The 21,459-nt window shown below is 45.2% G+C and overlaps 1 long non-coding RNA gene across 1 annotated transcript; it reads left to right on the top strand.

Annotated features, from left to right (window-relative positions):
* Nucleotides 1-1,239: 1,239 nt before the first annotated feature.
* On the top strand, nucleotides 1,240-21,042 carry LOC129521910 (uncharacterized). Its single transcript, XR_008666875.1, has 3 exons — nucleotides 1,240-1,314; nucleotides 17,437-17,521; nucleotides 20,912-21,042. It is a non-coding gene; the product is annotated as an uncharacterized LOC129521910 (long non-coding RNA).
* Nucleotides 21,043-21,459: the final 417 nt, after the last annotated feature.

Below are 21,459 nucleotides of genomic sequence, written 5' to 3'. Positions count from 1 at the left end.
AAAGCCTAAATTATTTAGTGTCTGGCTCTTTACAAAGAGAGTTTGCTGACCTCTGTTTCATTGTAGAATCCCACAATAGAAATGCTGGTTAACAGGAAAAGGGTAGGAGTTTCAAAAATTTTAATGGGTACTTACGTAATTATTTTCCAGGATTTAGAATATTCTTTCTTCTTCATTAATTTTAAGAGTTATACATGCTTGTTGTAAAAATAAAATTAATTACAGAAATATATATACAGGAGAAAGTCCATTCCTCCACTGCAATCATTCTTACCAGTTTGGTGTAGAAGGTCTAATCAATACAACCAATGCAATACACAGTTCCTTTTTGCTTTTTCTTTTTTTAAGATTTTATTTATTTTTAAAAGGATTTTATTTATTTATTCATGAGAGACATAGAAGGAGAGGCAGAGACACAGGCAGAGGGAGAAACAGGTTCCTCATGAGACCCCGATGTGGGACTCGATCCCAGGACCCCAAGATTACCACCTGAGCCCAAGGCAGACGCTCAACCACTGAGCCCCCCAGGTGTCCCTAAAGTAGAATTTCAACTCAACACATTGAAAGTTAGAATATTTGTTGTCTCTAAGAAGCCAATAACCACATTTTGATGCCCTATGTCTCTGAAGAGCCATTTTCATATGACTCTTTGTGCTTTGGATCACTCACTGGCTTCCCAGTTCATTGAGTTAAAAATGTTCAATGCTTACTGTGGCCTGCAAGAGCCTTGGCCCTCAGCCACTCTTCTCCTGCCCATTCTCCCCCTGGGCTCTGTGCCTTCTTTCACTTCCTCAAAGTTGTACCAAGCCCTCTCCAGTTTTATCCTGGGTGAGTCAGAAACTTTCGGTTACAAGAGACAGAAAACCCGTTCATATTGGCCTATCCGTCTAGGAGCACATTGGCTCATGCACCTGAGAAGTCCAGAGAAGGCTGGAATGAGGAGGGGATGGCTCTAGTCTCTGCTATCCTATCTTGGTTCTCCGTCTCGTAATGGGAAGTGAGGTTGTCTCTAATCTTGTGTCCTAATTAGCTACTGTCATGGAAAGAATATTCTCACTTCCTCCCAGCTGCTCTAGATGAGGCCCTCTGGATAACACTCCTCAATCAGCTGAGGTCAAGTGACCATCCCCGAACCAATCGCCCTGGCCGCTGATGCGGGACACACTGATGAGGCAATCCTGGGTCTCGTGCCTCCCATCTTCCCACCAACACAGGAGGCAGGACCCGCCCCACGGAAAACTCAAGGACAGCGATCGGGGACTTCCCCAGATGGAAACCGAGGTGCTGTTTCCTGAAGAAGGAACAGGGCTGCTGGTAAGCGAAACGACAGCTGCCCAGGGCAGGCCCTCCATACCTCCGGTTCCCCTGCCTGCAGTGCCCTTCTCCCATTTTTCACCGTGACAATGAGGTAGTTCTTGACAGTTTTGGGAGGAGGGACAAAAGATTGAAAATGGTACATGTGTCAGTGAACATAAGAGACTGGCATGAACAGTGGTTTTCAAAAAATTTTTTTAAAGATTTTATTTATGCGTTAGAGAGAATGCACAAGTGGGGGGGGAGAGGGAGAAGCAGTCGCCCCACTGAGCAGGGAGCCCAATGTGGGGCCCCATCCCAGGACCCCGACACCATGGCCTGAGCCAAAGGCAGATACTCAACTGACTGAGCCACCCAGGTGCCCCTCAAAATGTGTGTGTGTGTGTGTGTGTGTGTATTTAAGATTTTATTTATTTGATGCAGAGTGAGAGAGAGAGAGAGAGAGAGAGCATGAGCAGGGGGCAGAGGGAGAAGCGTGCTCCCCGCTGACCTGGGACCTGGATGTGGGGCTCCATCCTAGGACCCTGGGGTCATGACCTGAGCCCAAGGCAGACACTTAACCAATGGAGCCACCACTCAGGTGCCCCATCAAAATGTGTTTTTATTATTTTTTAAAATTCATTCATGAGAGACAGAGACACAGGCAGAGGGAGAAGCAGGCTCCATGCAGGGAGCCCGACGTGGGACTCTATCCCAGGTCTCCAGGATCATGCCCTGGGCCGAAGGCGGCGCCAAACTGCTGAGCCACCTGGGCTGCTCCCAAAATGAGTTTTTAAGATCAGTTGCAGCACCTGAGAATTTGTTAGAAATGCAAACGCATTTCTATTTGGTCTATTGATCTACTGGGTGGACTCAGCATCTGTGTTTTAACAAGGCCTCCAGGTGATGCTGCTGAACATGGAAGTTTGTGAAGCGCTGGATTAGGATGGGAATGTTCGCACCCATAGTGGAAAGCTATTGGGTACTCCAGTTGCAGAAACCATTTTCCTAGAGGCTTAGAAGTTGAAGAAGAACAAGTTGCTCATTAGTTACAAAAGCAGCGATCATTTTTTTCTGGTGCCAGATTTCATCATTCAGGTTGTTTTGTGCCATGGCTCCTATAGCTTCTGTGGCACAAGTGGGCTCCCTTAATATCTGCTTAAAACTCTTCTCTCTTGCCTGGAGACCAGAGCTAAAGATGAACTTTTCCAACCCTTTTCCCTTTGACGCTGTGTAAGAGGAAGTCTGCAGAGGGGACACTGGAGAAGATTATATTCCCCTTCCCAAACATAAACAGGGACAAATGCAATGAACAAGGCCTTTTTTCTTCCCCCTTTGTTCTTGTCTGGAACATGGATGTGATGGCTGTAGGGAGATGAAAACCAGTGTACTCAAGATGGGGAAGCAGGAAAGTAGAAGGAACAAGAGACATTGCTGGACACCAGCCTTGGATCACCACCTTCTATTTTTTTTTTTTAAGATTTATTTATTTATTCATGAGAGACACAGAGAGGCAGAGACGCAGGCAGAGGGAGAAGCAGGCTCCCTGCGGGGAGCCTGATGTGGGACTCGATCCCAGGACCCTGGGATCATGCCCTGAGCCAAAGGCAGCCACTCAACTACTGAGCCACCCAGGCGTCCCCACCTCCTAACTTCTTGTCTTGGGAGAAAAATAATTCTCTTTTGTTTAGGCTACTGTATGTTGGGCTGCCTGTTACTTGCAACCAAATATATTTGTTATACACGTGTGTAGTGTTTGGGGTGTATAGACTTCTTCTGATCCTGTTTGAGATCGTAAGAGAAAAAAGGCAAATATATTGACTCCAAAATACAAAAAGAAAAACATAAAATAAAAATTAATATGGCTACAAGACCTAATATTATATTAGCATTATTAGTCGTGAAATTCAGGGATGCCTAGGTGTCTCAGTGGTTGAGCGTCTGCCTTTGGCTCGGGGCATGATCCCAGAGTCCTGGGATTGAGTCCTGCATCGGGCTTCCTGCATGGAGCCTGCTTCTCCCTCTGCCTATGTCTCTGCCTCTCTCTGTGTGTCTCTCATAAATAAATAAAATCCTAAAAAAAATCGTGAAATTCAGTCTTCGTAAAAATGCCCCTAAATATAGAAAGCAATTTGACGGTTAGACTATCTCACTTGCAAAATGCAAAGTCATGTGTGTATGGCGATGGCCTAGAAGCCTAGGCCCATAGAAAATTCAGTGAATAATAATCTAATAAATTACAAAACTAATGTCAAATTTTTCTATAACAAAAAATTACATTAATGCAGGATATGGGTACATTCGAAAATCTCTTGTAAGACACAAGATGGGATGTTTTTCATTGTCAGACATTAAGTGTGCTTTTTGGGATCATTGTAGGGCATCTCTAAAGTCTGATAACCTATATTATACTTTCAGCTAATTAAATATCCAAGCTCCTAGGAAGAGAAAACTGCCAAAATGAGCTTTAGGAGCAGGTGAATTGAGCGATTACCTTTTTTGCTTGAAATGTTGACCCTCCAGGGTAGATACTGTGACTTGCCCCATATCAGTTCACTCCTTCCTCTAGGTTATTATGTCTCTGTCATTTTGCATTGCTGTCACTCATAGCCAAAATGAATCATGACTGATAGATAGCTTTGTTTGATTTTTAAGTTATGTGCATGTAAACAAAATATTTAATCAATAGCGGTGGTGGTTACACACCTGGATACAATTGCCCACACTCATAGAATTATACACTTAAAATGGGGTGAATTATAGGGTATATAAATTACGTGTCAAAGCAGGGTGGAAAAGATAAAAACATTTAAAAAATATAATGAGGTCAGCCCCGGTGGCTCAGTGGTTTAGTGCCACCTTCAGCCCAGGGTGGGATCCTGGGGACCCGGAATCGAGTCCCATGTCAGGCTCCCTGCATGGAGCCTGCTTCTCCCTCTGCCTGTGTCTCTGCCTCTCTCTCTTTCTCTCTCTGTTTCTCATGAATAAATAAATAAATAAAATCTTTAAAAATATATATATAATGAAAAAAGTATACTCTGTGTATTAGGATTCTCCAAAGGAACAGAATTAATAGGAGATGTGTGTGTATTACTATATTATAGTATATGTATATGATCTCTTTATATAAGGACTTGGCTGACACTATATTGGAGGTTGGCAAACCCGAAATCTGCAGAGCCAATGTCCTTGTTCAAGTCCAGAGGCCAGCAGGCTGTGGTAGACCCAGGAGAAGGTGATGTCTTAGCTCAAAGGCCATCGGGCAGGAGCATTCTCTCTTATTCAGGAGTGAGTCAGTTTTTTACTTTATCTGGACCATCAACTGATTGGTTGTGGCCCACAACGTTGTGGAGGCAATCCACTTTATTCAATCTACTGATTAAGTGTTAATTGCATCTAAAACATGCTCACAGAGACACTCAGAATAATACAGATATCTGGGCACCCGGTGGCCCAGTCAAGTTGACACACAAAATTAACTATCACACCATGTATGTATTACATTAGTACAAAAGGGAAACAAAGCTCTTTGTATGATATGCCTAGGTGTAAGCTGACTTTTCTTTTGTCACTGAAAAAGTCCTTCATGTATGTGGAAAATATTCAAACTGTAATAGAATGTTGTATAATTAAAAATAAAAGTCTTAGGGGCACCTGGCTGGCTCAGTCGTTGGAGCAGAGCATGCAACTCTTAATCTCAGGGTTGTAAGTTTGTCCCCACATTGGGTATAGAGATCACTAAAAAGAAAATCTTTAAAAAAAAGTAAATGAATGAAAAATAAATAAAAGTCAAAGACCCTCTGACCAGTCATTCACCATTCCTGGTTTCTCGTGTATCCTTTTGAAATAGATTATGCTTGTGTAAGCATAATTCTGTGTATGTGCAAGTATGTGTGTGTGTGTTTGGGGGATAGTAAACCAATGTGTAAAAATAATTGGCCCTAGAACAAGACTCTCCGTAGCCCAATATCCAGAGCCCAGCCTGGAGGACATAGATAATAGAATTCCTTGCAAAGTATAGAAAGCCTTCTCCTTCCTTCTCTGATAACAGGGTCACGTGTGAGGCTTTGAGCCCTTGTGGGAAAGGGAGACATGATTTAGAATAGCAGGCTTCGAGCCAGGGTGCAGGTGCCCCTAGGGAGCCCAAAGAGAGTTTAAGGGAATCCATTTACAGCTTCTATGCTTCCTTTTTTTTTTTTTTTTAAGGTTTTATTTATTTATTCATGAGAGACACAGAGAGAAGCAGAGATATAGGCAGAGGGAGAAGCAGGCTCCATGCAGGGAGCCCGATGCGGGACTTGATCCCAGGACCCCTGGATCGCACCCTGAGCTGAAGGCAGATGCTCAACCACTGAGCCACCCAGGCATCCCTCCTCTGCTTCCTTTTATACCTTTCTTGCCAGATTTTCCTTCCCACTGCCCTCTGCCCAGTCAGTAGTCCCTCTGTCCCTCTCCAAAGGAGAGTCACACTTCTCCCCTTTCTTTTGTTTTAAAAAAGATTTTATTTTTAGGGGTTCCTGACCAGCTCAGTCAGGACCCTTGATCTCAGGACTCTTGAGCACAGGACTCTTGATCTCAGGGTTGTGAGTTCGAGTCCTGCAGTGGGTGTAGAGATTACTGAAATAAATTTAAAGCGTATATATTTGAAGATTTTATTGGCAAAGAGGACCACGTAAAATTTCCATCCTATTGTTCATGGCTTTTTAAAAATAGATGATGGTGGAAAACAAACTATTATGGTATTGATATTCTCCAGTGAAGATTTCAGAGCGAAGAAACTATTTGAAGATGTCAATATTCATGACATGCAAACATTATATCCTTTCAGCTACTTCAAAAATGCGACTTAAGAAAAAATATGTGAGTATCTATACAGTATTTTGAAAAATGCCTTAAGAAAACAAGTGACCAAAAAGCTTGAAGACCTTTAAGGAGGGAAGAGGAAGCCTGGTGGCTCAGTTTTCTGGCTTAGTGGATTGTGATGGGGGAAGAGAAAATCAGAGGGCTGAAGGCCCGGAGGGGAAGAGTGTGCAATGGAGGGGAACGCTAGGGAGGAGGGCCTCAGCCCACACCTGATTCTAAGGGAGGGGGGCGGCTGTAAAGTGGGCCCTGCTGATGAAAGACAGCACAGAGGCATGGACAGGCAGAGAGCAGGCCCAGTGGGCACTCCCAGGACATTCCTGCACGCTACCTGCCATGGGGTAGATGATGGTGAGATTTGAGGTGCCCCTGCAGGGAGGTGGATGGGCAAGCCTTGGCTGGGCCTGGGTGGAGGTTGTAATAGAAACTTAGGGAAGTCTCCAGCACTGGGCCAAGGTGGAACGCAGCTCACAGCATACACATGGGTAGCAGATGAGACCAAACCAGATACCCCTTGGAGGACATCCACTGGTCCCAAGCTAAAGACCAGCTTACATGCAGGGTCAACACAGTTATGCAGACTGTGCACTGCACAAAAGCACCAGGCTGAAGAGGACTAAAATTGAGCTTTTGCTCTGGTCAAGAAGGAACTTTTTTCTTTTCTTTTTCTTTCTTTAAAAGATTTTATTTATTCATTTGAGAGAGAGAGAGAGAGAGAGAGCACAAGCAGGGGGAATGGCAAGGAGAGGGAGAAGCAGGCTCCTGGTGAGCAGAGAGCCTGACTGGGGGCTCAATCCTAGGACCCTGGGATCATGACTTGAGCACCCAGGCACCCCACCAAAGAACTTTTTTCTTTTTTTAAAGATTTTATTTATTTATTCATGAGAGACAGAGAGAGAGAGAGAGAGAGGCAGAGACATAGACAGAGGGAGAAGCAGGCTCCATGCAGGGAGCCCAACGTGGGACTCGATCTCGGGTCTCCAGGATCAGGCCCTGGACTGAAGGTGGTGCTAAACCGCTGAGCCACCCGGGCTGCCCAAAGAACTTTTTTCTAATTTGCTTTTCAGAGGGGAACTTTTAAAAATTTACATAAAGACCCCCCACCCCCATAGGCTGGGGCAGATGGCCCACAAAAATGTGTATAAACTCAAGATTCTTTAGTTTCCTTTCTTTTTTTTTTTAAGATTTTTTTTTTTATTAGAGAGAGAGAGAGAGAGAGAGAGAGAGAGAGAGGCAGAGAGAGAAGCAGGCTCCATGCATGGTGCCTGACGTGGGACTCGATCCTGGGTCTCCCCACCGGGGGAGCCTTTAGTTTCCTTTCATAGTGGAAATGAGGGGAGCTCGTTATGGGCTGTAGTCTATATACAAATTTTAGCCTGTAGACATGTACAGTTCGGTCCATGCAGTATTTTGACACGTAGAAAACTGTCACATAAAAATCTAGATTTCCTGTTTCCCTTGAAAAAATAAGACCTGGGGGCACCTCGGTGGCTCAGTGGTTGAGCATCTGGCTTCGGCTCAGGTCGTGGTCCCTGGGTCCTGAGATCAAGTCCCGCATTGGGCTCCCCGTAGGGAGCCTGCTTCTCCCTCTGCCTGTGTCTCTGCCTCTCTGTGTCTCTCATGAATAAATAGATAAAATCTTTAAAATTGTTTAAAAAAATGATGGCTCTTCATTCCCACACGGCAACAAAATATTGTCTCCAGTGGATGGAGTACATGGTCTCCATTTTTCCCTAGTCCTCGGCATTCCCTATTGTATCCCGCTAGCTGGGGTCACTCATTTGCTTTACCTTCTTGACCTTTATATGAAGCATTTGGTTTGGAATCACTGCTATACCATGCTATGCCTTGCTTTCCTCATCCAATCATCTGTCTCTGTCTCAGAGATGGTTCTTTTTTTTTGTTTTTAAGATTATTTATTTATTCATAGACACACACACACATACACACATACACACACAGAGGCAGAGACACAGGCAGAGGGAGAAGCAGGCTCCATGCAGGGAGCCTGACGCAGGACCTGATCCCGGGTCTCCAGGATCACATCCTGGGCCAAAGGCAGGCGCCAAACTGCTGAGCCACACAGGGATCCCCAGGAATCTTTTTTTAAAAAATTATTTTTTATTTTCCCCAAAGTTTTATTTATTTTAGACAGAGACAGAGAGAGGACGCATGCACTTGTGCACAAGTGAGGGGAGGGCCAGAGGGAGAAGGAGAAGAAGTAGACTCCTCTCTGAGCACCAGAGCAGGTTGCTGGGCTCAATCCCAAGACCCCGAGACCATGACCTGAGCCAAAACCAAGAGTCGGATGCTCAACAGACTGAGCAACGCAGGTGCCCCTGAAGATTTTATTTCAAGTAATCTCTTTTTTTTTTAAAGTTCAAGAATTTAAAGTTTCCCCCCCTTTCTCAGAGCCAATCGTGAGTGCTTAGGGTCCCCCCTCAAGTAATCTCTATATTCAACATGGGGCTCAGACTTACAACCCGGAGATCAGAGTTGCATGTTCCACTGACTGAGCCAGCCAGGTGCCCTCAAAATTCAGGAGTTTTTAGAGCCAGTTGTTAAAATGTAAGTTGCTTGAAAGCAGCTATGGTGGAAATATTTCCACCATGGGAGCTGGCAAATGCTACAAATCAGGTTGTTCTCCATTTCCTGGAAAGCCCTTCACCAGCCCATCACTGACATGGGGGAGGCCGAAGCGTTCCAAAGTTCAGGAGTCAGAGAGAAGGCCAATTAGCACCAAGAAATCCGAACAGGCTTGGGCCAGAGAGGAGGAACGGAGACCTGGACAGCTGATTGACTTTTCTCCAAAACTATGGACTCTTTGAAGTAAAGAGCGCCATGAGGGTGGAGATTCTTAAGCATATCAGGTGCTCAGCAATCTTGGTTTAACACCCAAACGCGCTGGTCACTAGGGCCAGTGCTGTTGCCTGGAGCCGAGGTCAGAGATTATTACACCAGGTCAAAGATTCCTCCTCTGTTTGTGGTAGTGATCAAATGGGAAAATGAATGCAAATACTTGGGAAAGTGTAACATCGCCTCCCAAAATATCAGACGAATGTTAGAAAATGCGCGCACGATGATTTCCACTACAATAATCACCACCCTTGCAAGGAAAAAAATCCTGCCTAGTCCCAGCCCAGTAATATCGCAACATCCAGTGCTTCATCCCGGGGAGGCCTTATCAGCCGTCATCTCGTGCCCCCAGGAAAGGAAAGATGCAGGATTGGGAAAAACAACAGGCCCCCACCATTGTCGATGACTGTTTTTGTGGAGTTAAAGAGATGGTTTAGGGACACCTGGGTGGCTCAGTGGTTGAGCGTCTGCCTTTGGCTCAGGTCATGATCCTGGAGTTCCAGGATCGAGTCCCGCATCGGGCTCCCTGCATGGAGCCTGCTTCTCCCTCTGCCTCTGTCTCTGTGTCTCTCATGAGTAAATAAATAAAATCTTAAAAAAAATAAATAAAGAGGTGATTTGTCCTCCTATGATTGTGTACTTGGTTATTTTAACAGCAGGACTAATCATCCCCATTTAGGGGTAACACACACTTGACGTGAAAATCTAGAAAGCAGAATATTTCTGATTCATGATGTACTTTTCTCATGAGGTCTCGGTGACTTCCCATCCAGGTCCTAGCACCCTCCCTCCTTGGTCCTGAGGACATGGACATCCCAGTGGGACAAAAGATCTGCCCTTCCCCCCATTTCTTTCTAGATTCCTTCCTCAAGGCCCCCCAGGCCCTGCACTGGTAAATGCCAGCAGCTCTTCCTTGATGAGTGAACTGCCCCACGGTAGGGACTGGCAAGCCAGCCAGCGCTGGGGGAGGAGGCAGGCATTGATGTCAGCAGCTCTGCCGTCAGGGCCATAAAACCAGACACTGGTCTCTGTTATCGCTCAGAGAGAGGCTGCGCGGGGGCAGCAGGAAGCTGGGTGTCCCAAATGTGAGTTCAAGGTGGGGTAAAACGTCCCATCCCATCCCGAGCCCCAGGCAGGGGGTAGTTCCTGACTAAGGAGGCCACTCACGACAGATGGCTCTGCTGTCCGTGGGACCAGACTGTGTGCTGTTGCTGTGTGTCACAGTCGGGCTTTTGCTTCCTTCCTGTCAACCACCAGGGACCATGCAGCTGGGAGACCAGAGGCAAGAAGGGAGGGACACCCTAACTCCATTACCCTGCAGGAATCAGGTTAAAATGCTTAACAGGGGGACCTGATGCCCAGGGATGGAGTGACTGCCAGGCAGCTCCATCACCTCATGCCCTCCTCCATCCTCCCTCCCCACTGTGGACAAGCGTCCACCACTCACACTAAATCCTCTGCATAGAGAGTAGAGAGCGAAATATGAATTCGCTGTGCATAGCACAGACCTGGGCCCAGGCCTGCTGTGGAGACTTCCATCTCACGGCCTATAGGCCTGAACATTGACCGTCAGCTGCATGATGCTGGCAACCCTATGTTGGTGTTTTTTTTTTTCTTTTTCATAATTTGAAAGCCTCAAAAAAATGGAAGTGGGTTGGGCTTCTCTCATCCTCCAAGAGGCCCTGTCTGGTTTTTAGCTGGGAGGATCCAGTGCACTTCTCACCCCATATCCTTGTTCCATCTCCAGCTCAGTGAGGCGGAGGTGGGACCTTTGGAAAGATGGCGTCTTGGGTTGGGCTCCTCCAGAAGCCAGCCAAACACAAAGACTCTGGTGCAATAGTTATTTTGGAAGGTGGTCTCAGGAGGTCACCAGCAGTGAGGCAGGAAAGGGAAGAAAGCCACCCTGATAAGTTAATGAACAGGCAATCTCCCTGAGGAAGCAGGGTGCAAACCCTCTGGAGGCATCTCGGAAGGTCCAAGGCACCTAGAACATGTCTCAAACTTATCCCATCTGAGGGCTGGGCCTCTTCCTTGTTGCCGAGGGCTGCTCATGACAGCTCCCCAGCACTCCTGCCTGCCCTGAGTGAGGGCCAAAGAATGTTCTCAAGTGGAGATCACAGGAACATGCAATAGAAACCCCCAAACCTTGGTGGGTCATGTGCCAGTCCATCTCCAGTTTTTAGGGGGGCTCTGGAAATGACAGTCACTCATGGACCCCAAGACATGAGGCAGCCTCCATCTTGAGTATCTCTGAAGACCCAACTAGTGAAAAAGAAAGCTGTCTGGAGAGTCCCAATCTGCAATTAATTGCTCCAGCTAGGAGGGAACCATCTCTTCCACTCACAACTCATTGGCCAGAATTACTCACATGGCCCCACCCAACGGTAGGGGGAGAGGAAGTGCCCTCCTACTTGAGCCTGGACGGCAGAGAGCTGGGTGCAGTAGGTATCACAACTTCCCACTGGCTCCAGCCATTACAGGATAAAGTTCAAGCCCATGAGTATTTTATACATAAGACTTCCCGAGACCCATCTCCTCTCAATATCTATTCTTTTTTTTTTTTTTTTTTTTTTTTTTTTTTTTTTATGATAGTCACACAGAGAGAGAGAGGCAGAGACATAGGCAGAGGGAGAAGCAGGCTCCATGCACCGGGAGCCTGACGTGGGATTCGATCCCGTGTCTCCAGGATCGCGCCCTGGGCCAAAGGCAGGTGCCAAACCGCTGCGCCACCCAGGGATCCCTCAATATCTATTCTTAAAATAATCAGGTGAATTGGCCATATTGGGCCCAAATTCCTGCCTCAAAAATCTTGGTTGAGCTGAGAAGTGATCACCTCCTACAGATGGAGTCATGCTTTCCCTCCAATGCCCATGGGGCCCATTTCACTCCTTTTTGCCTATTATTTCAGTGTCTGTCTTCCCCTCTAGAGGAGTCAGGGACCATGTCTGCCTTTTATCCTTAAAATTTCCTTAAACACTTCCTACCATCCCCTGCTCACTTCCACTCCTACACCCATACTGTTTCCTTGCTGCTCCTCCAGCACCCCAGGCTTGCACACACCCCAGGGCCTTTGCACGGTGCTCCTCTCTGTCTGCTGAAAACACTCTCCCTCCAGAGCTCCTGTGGTTCTCATGCTTTCTGTCTTGGTGCTGATGTGCATTCTTGGAAGTCAAGTGTTAAAGATGGTGGAGCCACCTGGGTGCTTGGCTGGCTCAATCAGTGAAACATGTGACTTTTGATCTTGGGGTACTGAGTTTGAGCCCCATATTGGGTATAGAGATTACTTAAAAATTAAAGGAAAATTTAAGAAAGACAATAGAGGCACAAAATGGGGATTCAGGGACATGGATTCCCAAATTTTCACTTGGAGGAGATGCTTCACTGATCAGGAATTTATGGGAGCAAGAATTAAGCATCTGTGGTGCCACCATTAAAATTTGGGACTTATCTCTTGGTAACTCTGGCAGTATTCTAATAAATGAGCTTGCTCGCATTCAAGGGTGAAATGTTTATAGGCCCACCTGTCCACACATCAGAAGCTGTATTCTCCAATCAGTTTTCTCAGGGATAGCAGTGATCATTTGTCCTCAATTTATTCTTTCAATTGTCTTTCAATTTATTCTGAATTTGGATGAGGGCAGAGCTTGCTGCTTATTGAGACTCCTAAGAAATTTGGGAGCCTGGGTGCCTTGTATCAGGCTCCCTGCTCAGCGGGGAGCCAGCTTCTCCCTCTGCCACTCCCCCTGCTTGTGCTGTCTGTCAAATAAATTAAATCTTTTCCAAAATAAACAAAGACTCCTAAGAAACCGACAACAGTTAAGGTCTGAATAATACCAGTCATGCTATTGATGACAAGGGAAAAATAGGTTCCAAGACCTGTCAAAGGACATTGATGTGATCACACAATTGTTTTCCAGACAAAAGAACAAACTGAACTATTTTTTTAAAGATTTTTTTAAAAAAGATTTATTTATTTGAGAGAGAGTGAGCGAGAGGGAAAGCACGAGAAGGGGCAAAGGGAGAGGGGAAGCAGACTCCTCACTGAGGAGGAGCCTGACATGAGGTCAATCCCAGGATCATGACCTGAGCTGAAGGCAGATGCTTAACCAAGTGAGCTACTAGGCACCCCAATATTTTATTTTATTTTTTAACAAATCTCTACATCCAGGGGCGCCTGGGTGGCTCAGTTGGTGAAACCTTTGCCTTTGGCTCAGGTCATGATCCTGGGGTGCTGGAATGGAGCCCCACATTGGTGGGCTCCCTACTCAGTGGGGAGCCTGCTTGTCCCTTTCCTTCTGCCCCTCCCCCACTTGTGTGCATTCTCTTAAATAAATAAATAAAATCTTAAAAAAAAAAACAAAACAAGAAATCTCTAGATCCAATATGGGGCTCGAGCCCACAACCCTGAGATCAGGAGTCACATGCCCCACTGACTGAGCCAGCCATGCGCCCTGAAACTGAACCAGTTTTTAATGTCAAGAGTTACAGAGCCTGGAGAAAAATTTAATATCTTATAAGCAATAAGCAACAGCCCTAGACACCCATCGATCCCTTTCGATATGGATCCCTTTCCATATGACAGCATGGAGCGTCAAGCTCAGCCCTCCTCACTTCCAAATAACACCCTCACCGAGGTGACATTCTCCTGTCAGAGCAAAGGCTAACATTCTTCACATTCTTAACAGAGCATTCTTGGCCACTGGGGCTTCTGATTTGAAAGCCTTGCCCTAAACTTGTTTCAATCTATCTTTGATTCAGAAATGTTCCGATGATTTCCACAGCAGCTGCGTTAATTAATGATGGTGATCAGACTTAATGAAAGAGAGAATTAGTAAAACCATTCTCTGGCCACTTTCATAAAAGGAAAGAATGTTAACAGGCATTAATGGCTTGACATGGAGATCTCACCTCCTTGGGGCTTTCAACCTACAGTCACACCCCCTGAAACAGCATCCTGAGACTGCAACTGCATATTTCATCTTCCTGGTGTGAGAAGGCCCACATATGCTCAGAGTTCTCGACTGAATTCTTCCTACAATATGGAGCCTTCAAGCTGCATGAGCTTGGGCCAAGACACCATGGACTGGTAAAAAATCAACCACTTTGCCCATAGACTTCATAGTAACACGATCACATAATGTGTATTGTTCTGTTTCGTTATTTTTTCATGCTGTTTTGCCATGTTCTTTTTTTTTTTTTTTTAGATTTTATTTATTTATTTGAGAGAGAGAGAGAGCATAAATGGGTGGGAAGAGAAAGGGGCAGAGGGAGAAGCAGACTCCCTGCTGAGCAGGGAGCCTGATGAGGGGCTTGATCCCAGGATCCTGAGACCATGACCTGAGCTGAAACAGACACTTAACCAATTGAGCCCACCCAGGCATGTTCTATAGTGTATTTTATTTGTTTGTTATCTATCTTGTAAGAATGAAAACTCCCTGAGGACAGGGATCTGGTATTGTTCCCTTATGTATCCTCAGTATCTACATGGGTATACAGTAGGTATTCATAATATGTTTTTGGAATGAGTAAGTGAGGGGATCCCTGGGTGGCTCAGCAGTTGAGCGCCTGCCTTCAGCCCAGGGCATGATCCTGGAGTCCTGGGATCGAGTCCCACATCGGGCTCACTTCATGGAGCCTGCTTCTCCCTCTGCCTGTGTCTCTGCTTCTCTCTATATATCTCTTATGAATAAATAAATAAAATCTTTAAAAAAAACCCCTTGGAATGAGTGAGTGATCTGTTTAATATCCAAAAATCAAAGCATTTAAAGAAAAAAATTCTGAATTCAAAAGTGGATTATTACAGGGAAAAATGGGAGACAGCTTAAATATGCATGAATAGGAGAATGACTATATAAATTACGGTATATCCATGTTATGGATTATGGGATCATTTAAAATATGTTAGGTTAATTTAACAGGAAATCTAATGCTGACTGGCTGAGGGGAGCACTGGAGGCAATTGTTCATAATCTTTTTTTTTTTTTTTAAGATTGTATTTATTTATTCATGACAGACACAGAGAGAGAGACAGAGACACAGGCAGAGGGAGAAGCAGGCTCCATTCAGGGAGCCTGACCTGGGACTCGATCCCGGGTCTCCAGGATTACACACTGGACTGAAGGCGGCGCTAAACTGCTGGGCCACTGGAACTGCCCAACTGTTCATAATCTTGCAAAATCCATGGCAACATGGGCCTCTGGTTGGGTTTGGTTCAGGGCCTGATGGTTTCATCATGGATGAGGTTTCTTTTTTCTTTTTTTTTCTTTTAAAGATTTATTTATTTATTTATTTATTCATGACAGAGAGAGAGAGAGAGGGGCAGAGACACAGGAGGGAGAAGCAGGCTCCATGCCGGGAGCCCGACACGGGACTCAATCCCTGGACTTCAGGATCGCTCCCTGGGCCAAAGGCAGGTGCCAAACCGCTGAGCCACCCAGGGATCCCCACGGATGAGGTTTCTTTCAGTTTGTCTGGTCTGTCTCCTATGGCAGCAGTTAAGAAACAAAAGGTGGCTTCCAATTCCATGATCACAAGGTGGCTGTCAAAGCTCCAGTAGTTATGATTCTTTACTTATATTCAAAGAGGAAAAGAGAGTTCCTCTTCCAGATGTCCCAGAAAATCTAGCCTCTCACTAGCCTAAACTGAGCCATGTACCCATCTTTGACCTGAGTAAGAATTCTAGCCAGATTGGCTCATATGGATTAATCTGGGTCTATGCTACATGCCCATTTCTAGAGCCGGGGGCACACAGCTTTCCATAAGATACACAGGTTGTGCAGGGGAAGTGTGGTGACCAGAATGACAATTCAAGCATTTTCCAAAGAAAACGGAACAAAGATATGATCTATTTTTTATGGTTAAATGATTAGATTTACATAAAAAAAAACACACACACACACACGCTATTTTCTATGGTTGCATATATATCTATGTAAATACATACAAAGAATTCTGGAAAGATCTACTGCAAACAGTAGTGGTTACTTCTGGGGAGGGTACCAGACTGGGGATTATAGTTAAGGGCTATTATTTTTATCATTATTTTTTCTTATAAGGGCTATTTTAAAATTACCTAGAAAAATGATCCTCAACCACAGGCAATTCTGTCCTCTACCATTAGGCAATGTCTCCAGATATTTTTGGTTGTCATGAGGGGGGTGGGGGTGAGGGAAAGTGCTACTGGCATCTAGTGGGGAGAGGCCAGGGATCCTGCTTCACATACAAAGCACAGAGCAGCATTCACAACCAAGAGTTATCTAGCCTAAAATGCCAATAGTGCCAAGGGCATCGAGAAACCCTGATCTAGAATGTTATAATTTTTATAAGGAGATGGAATTCAGGTTTTACCTGGATAGTTACAAGCTGATTTTTTTTTTAAGATTTTATTTATTTATTTGACAGAGAGAGAGAGTGCACAAGCAAGGGGAGCAGAGGGAGAAGGGGAAGGAGAAGCAGATTCCCCGCTGAGCAGAGAGCCCGATGTGGGGCTCGATCCCAGGACCCTGAGACCATGACCTGAGCCAAAGGCAGATGCTTAACTGACTGAGCCACTCAGGCACCACAAGTTGATTTTTTTTAAAAAAAGCTCTTGTGGGGGATCCCTGGGTGGTGCAGTGGTTTGGCGCCTGCCTTTGGCCCAGGGCGCGATCCTGGAGACCCGGGATCGAGTCCCACGTCGGGCTCCCGGTGCATGGAGCCTGCTTCTCCTTCTGCCTGTGTCTCTGCCTCTCTCTCTCTGTGTGTGACTATCATAAATAAATTTAAAAAAAAAATAAAAAATAAAAAAAAGCTCTTGTGGATGCTGTAATATGCCATCCACATACCCTTTCAGGACCAGTCACGTATTCCCCCAGCTGCTGGGAGTTTGGGCTGCTGATGACTCATAGTTCTAGTGAATTCTTCAGAAATTGCCCTTAGCTAAAGGAAGCTGCTTTAAGATTATGAGTCCTCTTCAAGGGCAGCCTTTATCCTTGAGAAACCTCAGCACTTTTGACACTGTGGGACAATACTTCTTTGTCACGGGGGCCGTCCTGTGCACTGTGGGATGTTTAGCAGCATCTCTGGCCTCTTTCCACTAAACACCCAGTAGCACCCCCCTCCTCCAGCAGCAACAACCAAAACGCCTCCAGACATTGCCACGTGTTCTCTGGGAGCAAAACTGGCCCCGTTCCCTGCGTCAGGAACCACTGCTGGATCCAATGCCGGGTTGAGGCAGGGATACAAAGGCCCGGCCTCCAGCCTCACTTCAGAACATATCTGAGGGCCATCCCAGCTTTATGACCCCACAGGGGGTTGGCTGAGGCTTTCACTGCAATCGCCTCTTAATAAGATTTCTCCCTCTGCAACCCCCCTCCTCCCCTCACCCCTTCATAGGTATTTGCAAGAGCTCTTCCCAGTAAACAGTCTACCTCCAAATCTCCCTTTCAGAATCCATTCCCTGTGGCTGGATGGGTCCAGGACTGAGATCAAGGCAGCAGAGGGCTTCAGTGGCTTCTAGAAGGAACCACCACAGGTAAGAAGTGGAACTAAGTTGGCAACCTGACACCTTATTCCAGAAATGGTGCTACTAAGCACTAAACTTCACTACCTTCCTCTTAACGGTTGGGCTCTGCTGCCACCACAGGAAGCCCGACTTTCCCATCCCTGCTCCTACCCCATGTGTGTTTCTATAATTGAAGGAGCAGAAGAAAAATGCAGAGAATGTGAAACCTGATGGCATTAAGTCAATTCCCTTTACTTTATTGCTCCTAAGCTACATACCTTATAGACACGCTCGTCTGCAAGCTTTCAACTAGTTGACAGGCAGCAAGTCCAAACATGTAGACATTTCAACTACAAGTAATTAACACAACTGCTTAAAGGCCTTCTATTCAGAAAACGTTTTTCTTTGGATAAAAATATGGATGTGAGATAAAAGGCCTGTAGAGACATCATGGCTGGGACAAGGTCATTCCTCAGTGGGAGGGTCCATTTCCAACAATATGGGACCGGGAAGTTAGAAGGCCATGGTCTGGCGTGAGAGCTCTCACTATAGCGAAAATTAATTTGTAAATCACTATATAATCTGTACTAACAATAAGCATTAATTGAGCCATTGTTATATGCCAGGCACAACATGTTTTATATATAAGTATTTCTTTTCCTTTTTATAAAAAGATTTTATTTATTTATTCATGAGAGACACAGAGAGAGAGGCAGAGACACAGGCAGAGGGAGAAGCAGGCTCTCTGCGGGGAGCCCGATGCAGGACTTGATCCCAGGACCCCGGGATTATACCCTGAGCCAAAGGTAGACACTCAACTGCTGAGCCACCCAGGTTCCCTCTTTTTTTTGTTTGTTTTTTTTTTGTTTTTAAAGACTTTATTTATTAGAGAGAGAGAGAGAGAGAGAGAGAGAGAGAATGAGAGCATGAGTTGGGGGAGGGGCAAAGGGAAAGGGAGAAGCAGACTCCTGGCTCAGCCGGGAGCCCGATGCAGGGCTTGGTCCAGGACCCCGGGTTCATGACCCGACCGAAGTCAGACACTTAACCAACTGAGCCACCCAGGCACCCCTATTCATGCACCCCTATTCATATCTCTGGATTATATTTTCATATATTATTAAATATATACTGTTTTATACTAGTGTTTTGCATATTATATAATACTTATATAATTACAATGACATATAAGTATTACATGTGATATGTCTATTATATATCATGTGTCTTTGAGATAGTATTATTGTCTTGTCCACTGACTGATAGGAGTCTGACATATAGGGAAGTATAGTAACTTGCTCAAAGTCCCACAATTAGTAATGGGCCTCTGCCCACTCCAGCCTGCATGACTGCTCTTCATTTTCAAAAGCACTGGTTCCAACTCAGAGCAACTCAGAGAATTCAGTTGAATTCACTTATTAGGAAGAGAAAAAAGAATCTGTCTTCTTCCCTTCCTCCTAGCATATAGTAGGTCCTCAAAAAATAATAAAAGTGAAAACATTGGGTGTTCCTTGTCTTAAACTGATCTGTTTAAGCTAGTCAACCAGGTTCAGTTAAATAACCTGTATAAATGCTGAAAATGTATTGCTGTTCATTGAAACTTTTTCTTTTTAAAAAGCTTTTATTTATTCATTTGAGAGAGTGAGAGGACACAGGCAGAGAGAGAGAGAGGGAGAAACAGACTTCCTGCTGAGCAGGGAGCCTAACGTGGAGCTCCGTCCCAGGACCCCAGGATCATGACCTGAGCCAGAGGTAGATGTTTAACCATCTGAGCCACCCAGGTGCCCTGAACCTTTTTCTTTTCTTTTTTTAAAGATATTTATCTATCTATCTATCTATTTATAAAAGATTTTATTTATTTATTCATGAGAGACACACACACACAGAAAGAGGCAGAGACACAGGCAGAGGGAGAAGCAGGCTCCATGCAGAGAGCCTGATGCGGGCCTCGATCCTGGGTCTCCAGGATCAGGCCCTGGGCTGAAGGCTGTGCTAAACCGCTGAGCCGCCCAGTCTGCCCGAACCTTTTTCTTTTTAAAATTTATTTATTTATATGAGAGAGAGAGAGAGAGAACAAACAGGAGGGGCAGAGGGAGAGAGAATCTCAAGCAGACTCTGGGTTCAGTGCAGAGCTTAATGCAGGATCCTGAGATCACATCGTCGAGAGCAGAAACTAAGAGTCAGATGCTCAACCGACTGTGCCCCCCAGGCACCTTATTGTTCATTGTCTCTTAAAAGGAAAACATAATTAGGGATTAGTGATATATTTTCAAGCATTGAACCTGGCAACTTTCTTGTAACACATAAGTATATTATTCAACTACTGATCTTTCAACTGTCCCACTTTTTTTTCCAGTCATGCATTGTATGCAAAAAGCATTACTCAGTGTTTAACACAATCTGCACAGCACGGGTGGAAGGAGTATGTAAGAACTGGAACTGACTTTGTCACTCCTCTCTGTGCTCAGAAACTCTGACTTGGGTTTTGTATTGGTTTGTTTTTGCTTTACCACTGACGGGCAGGATCTGATAGGTTGAGATAACTTCCTGTAGAATAATTCACAGAAAAGTTATTTATGGCCTCTTAATCTTCCTGATCTGAAGTAGCAGCTTAGGGTAAAGGAAGAGTGTGTGGAGGAAGTGCAGCATAGAAAAAAAAAAGGGGGGGGGGGAGAAAGAAAAAAGAAGGGCAGCTCAGGTGGCTCAGCGGTTTAGTGCTGCCTTCGGCCCAGGGCCTGATCCTGGAGACCTGGGATGGAGTCCCATGTCGGGCTCCTTGCATGGAGCCTGCTTCTCCCTCTGCCTGTGTCTCTGCCTCTCTCTTTCTCTGTGTCTCTCATGAATACATAAATAAAATCTTAAAAAAAAAAAAAAAGAAAGAAATAAAAGCCCAGGGTGATGGCCAGCCTCGATGTCCTTTATAGGAAGAAAGTGTTCAAAATCACAGGCTGAGTAGTATATCGTATTTAATGTCACATATTTCAAAATCTAACAGAGGAAGTTAAAAAAATAAAACACTTAGTTCTGAGATTGAAAACTTCCTCTCTGCCTTTTCGGTTTATTCAAGAAGTTTAGCAAAGTGGCCTAGAGTCCAACTGCCTAGGTCCAAATCCTACTTCTATCGCTTCCTAGTTTACTTGGAAAGAGTTCCCTGAATTAATACAGGTAAAGGGAGAGGCCTGGGTGACTCAGCGGTTGAGGTCTGCCTGCAGCTCAGGGCATGATCCTGGGGTCCTGGGATGAGTCCTGCATCAGGCTCCCTGCATGGAACCTGCTTCTCCTTCTGCCTGTGTCTCTGCCTCTCTCTCTCTCTGTCTCTCATGAATAAATAAATAAAATCTTTAAAACAAAACAAAACAAACCCCAAAAGTCCTATTGGATGAGGGTGGGCCCTAAATACAGTACGACTGGTGTGTTTGTAAGAATAGAGAAATTTGGACAGAGAGGCCCGGATGCACAGCGGAGACAGCCACGTGAAGACAGAGACAGAGTTTGGAGGGATGCATCTATAAGCCAAGGAACAATAAGGATTGCCAGAACCAACCAGAAGCTCCCCAGGAAGGATTCATCCTCGGAGAATTTGAAGGGAGCACGGCCCTGCTGACACTGTGATTTCCGTCTTCTGGCTTCCAAACTGTGAGAGAATAAATTTCTGTTGTTTAAAACCATCGAGTTTGTGGTAATTTGTCATTGCAGCCCTAGAAAACTCACACTCATAATGAGAGAAATGAAAATTAAAATTATACTGACATGCCATTTTTAACCTGCCACTTTAATAAAGATCAACAGTGTGATTGAGATGGGTGGGGGACTTTTTTTTCTTTTGTACTTTTTGAATTCTGGAAACTAAATTAAAATTAAAATTTAAAAGAGTGAATAGGGCAGCCCAGGTGGCTCAGCGTTTTAGCACGCCTGCAGCCCAGGGCCTGATCCTGGAGACCCGGGATTGAGTCCCAAGTCGGGCTCCCTGC

This window comes from Nyctereutes procyonoides, unplaced genomic scaffold, assembly GCF_905146905.1.
Source record: "Nyctereutes procyonoides isolate TBG_1078 unplaced genomic scaffold, NYPRO_anot_genome, whole genome shotgun sequence".
Classification (NCBI taxonomy): domain Eukaryota; kingdom Metazoa; phylum Chordata; class Mammalia; order Carnivora; family Canidae; genus Nyctereutes; species Nyctereutes procyonoides.
The sequence above is the reverse complement of the archived record's forward strand: the minus strand, read 5'-3'. Positions and strand labels throughout refer to the sequence as shown.